Source organism: Anastrepha obliqua, chromosome 2 (genome assembly GCF_027943255.1).
Source record: "Anastrepha obliqua isolate idAnaObli1 chromosome 2, idAnaObli1_1.0, whole genome shotgun sequence".
NCBI classification, from domain to species: domain Eukaryota; kingdom Metazoa; phylum Arthropoda; class Insecta; order Diptera; family Tephritidae; genus Anastrepha; species Anastrepha obliqua.
Genome location: NC_072893.1, coordinates 10,657,562 through 10,661,271, shown reverse-complemented (window position 1 = coordinate 10,661,271; position 3,710 = coordinate 10,657,562).

Below are 3,710 nucleotides of genomic sequence, written 5' to 3'. Positions count from 1 at the left end.
CTAGAACGATGCAGAAATGCAAAGTGTTTTGTGACAAGTCCGAACAGAAAACTGTCAAACTTTCTACTAAAACTGGGAGGGAAAGACGTTCGGTTGATGGTTGGTATAATTACAGGACACAACCCATGGGGTCAGCATATGACCACGATTGGAATCATTGAAGACCCAATGTGCCTGCCTTGCTTGAAGGAGGCGGATTGCACTGAGCACTTTCTCTGTGCGTGTCGTGCCTTTGCTAGAGCAAGGCTACGAGTTTTGGGACCCGATGTCGAGAGAATGAGTATACATATTCGTTCCTTTAAACTGGAGGATATTTACAGATTTGCCAAAGAATTTGGAAAGTTCTCACAGGACTAACTACCTCTGTCTCTATCTCTATTCTTTCCTATCTCTTTCTCTGATACTTTTCTCCTTTCCTCCTTGACTATCTATCCTCTTTCCAGAGCTCTAAATATAATAGGCTTTTTAGCCTGAGTGTTATAGGAGCCACCAAATCTCTTGGTGCTCCTTGGCTTGACCAATTCAAATTTCAATTTCAAATTTCAACAGCCCTCGTACCTCATAAGTTGGCAATAACTGTATTGTATGAACAAATTTGGTTGCACAGATTTATATTATATATTCAGAATCGTGTGGAGAGCATGAAAATAATAAATATTTTATTAATTTTGTTGATTCACTCTGCAAAGGAACTGAATCCTTTGGAAACCTTAAAAAAAAGTGCGCATCGAAATTGCGCATGGGAGAATTCATTCAAAACTTGTCCACCCATCCAAATACATAATTGTTAAGGAAGCACCACAATTGCTCTGCCATGTACACACGTACATATATACTACCCACATGAATGCATAAAATAATCCGTCGCAATATTCCTCCTAAGCGCTATTACAATGAAAATGCAATGAATAGACTTATTCCGAAAAGGGCACCTGTGGCACTATGACCACCCAATTTGACTATTGGTCTTCAACATTTGGGGGGTGCATCGTGAGCTGTGCATTCATTATGAATCCACGTTTCTACGTCTAGTAATACAATACCAACACTCGTGCATATGCACACACATATACATGCATATGTGTTGGCATATCCCAGCGCAGTAGTTTCTTGGTGCACGGTCGCCCGCTGTGTATGTGTGTGTGTGTATGTTTTGCATACGATTTTCTTATTTCCGCAGACAATTCTTTGAACTTTTCTTCTTTCATTCTATTTTTGTACGCATTCAGGCCAACATTATTATCAATAGAAGAGTAGTGTGGTCGGCAAGTGGCCAAGAGAATGGCAATTGCTGCTATTTATGTACACACACATACACACATACTGGCCAAACGGAAGTGCGCCTAGCATAGCCAGTCTATTATGGATAAATAAGTAGGTATAGGCGGGTAATAAAGCGACTTTTTTGTGCATATTATTCTTCAACTATATATGTATGCAACAACAAATCCATATACCTATATTTCAGCTATTTTAACTACGTCGTTTTAACGGTGCTAATGCAGCGCCAAGTGCGCATACAAATGACGAGAAAAGCTACGTAAAATTCGAGCCGGTAAATGTAATTTTTTCATTTGATTCTTTTGAAAATTTTTTTATACCAGTTACCTTTTGTTTTTCGGAAATTATACTTCGTAATCACTTGCCTATTACAGCAATAACAACCATATGGTTATGTAAGCACAGTTTTTGGGTCGCGAATCATTTCAGCCACAGTCGCACTTACCTAGAAAGATAGAAAGAGAAGAGAGAACGGAAAATAATTAGTAAATTACTAAATTAGCTTGAAATGGGCTAAGCATTTTATTCAGCCAATTATTTCTTGCTTGAAAATTATATTTCAATTTTTAATTTAATTTAATTTCGAATTTTAAGATAAGCTATAATATATATAAGATATATTTGGTATTCAAAATTCTATGAATAGTCGATATATTTAGCGAAAACCAGAAATCTATTCAATAGAAAGTACAGGGTGGCTGATGAATTTTGCTACATTAAGAAACTCAAATAACTTTTTTTTTAGTGTATGGAATTCATTTATTTTTTTTTTCAAGTTGAAGGTCATTAAATTTTATTAAATGTAGCATAACTAGTTTTAAAAATAATTGAATTTAAATGCCCCCCATGCTCGTTGATACAAGTGCGGCATCTTGGTAAAAAGTTGTTCATTGCTGCTTTGAGAGTTGCGACAAGAATAGCCGCAATTGTTGCCCGAATGGATTGTTTTAGTTCATCCAAATTTGTTGGCTTTGTTTTATAAACTTCTTGTTTACATAAACCCCACAAGAAAAAGTCAGGTGCAGTAAGGTCAGGCGACCTGGGGGGCCAACGAAATTCGGAGTTTCTTGAAATCAGTTTATTGGGAAATTTTCGTCGCAACTCTGTCATAACAGTCTGGGCTATGTGAGACGTTGCCCCATCTTGTTGAAACCACACAGAGTTGAAAGGAATTCTCTTTCGGCGTAGTTCTGGATAGAAAAATTCTTTCAGCATTTTCAAATAACGGTCTCCAGTAACCGTAACGGTGTGACCATTTTCTTCAAAAAAATAAGGCCCGACAATACAGCGTGAAGAAACCGCACACCACACTGTCACGCGAAGAAGATGCAATTCCGTCTCGTGGAGTATCTGTGGGTTAGAAGTACTCCATATTCGACAATTTTGTTTGTTCACATTGCCGTTTAAATCGAAATGGGCCTCATCAGACATGAAAAGGTAGTTTAACATGTTTTGGTCTTCTTCCACCATTTGCAGGATCTTCTGGCAAAATTCCAAGCGAATCGGCAAGTCTGCTGCATTCAGTTTGTTAACCATTTGAATTTTGTAGGGAAATAAGTCTAAATCTTTGTGCATTATTGTTTGCAAAGACTGTCGGCTGACACCAAGTTGAGCAGATAAGCTTGGATTGCTTTGTATAGCTGCAGCTACAGCAGCTACAGCAGCGATCGTTTCCTCCGTCCGAACTGGTGGGTTTCGATGATAAGGCCTTCTTGCGACTGTTCCTTGCTCAGCAAAATTATTCACCAGTCCATCTGCTCGGGGGATCCCCGCCAAACATCCGCCTGTACTCTCTCTGTACCAAAACTACGGACTCCAGTGCGTGATAGCGGGGGACTATCCAAATTCTTGTTTGCGTGTCCCAGTTATCCATTTTAATAAATTTTAAAGATCAATCTGCAAATTAAAATAAAAATGGAACAGATAACTTAAAAAGAAAAAAAGTTATTCAATTTTTTTTTGGTAGCGGCTTTCATCAGCCACCCTGTATTTGGTATTCCGTTATTGTGATTAAGCGATAAAATTAGTTGGAAATTAAAAAAAAAAAAAAAATTTGAGAAAAAAAAAATTATAGAAAACGTTTTCAGATTTCCCCAAGTATATTTAAAATTAAGCACAAAAAAAATTTTTTCCAAAATATTCAAAAACAAGTATTTTTTTTTTTTTTTGTTCAAATTAAAAAAAGACATTTATGTTCTTAATTTTAAAATCTAAGATTCTCCTAAGTTTTTATAGACTTTAAAATTAAAAAAAAAACATTTTTTGTAAAATATTTTTTTTAATATTTTTTTTTAATATTTTTATTTTTAAATTAAAAACAAAAAAAATTTCTTGTTAAATATTTTTTTTTAATTAAAAACAAAAAAAATTTTTTTAATTTTTATTTTTTTTTAAATATTTTTTTTTATGTGATTCATTTTAAAATCTAT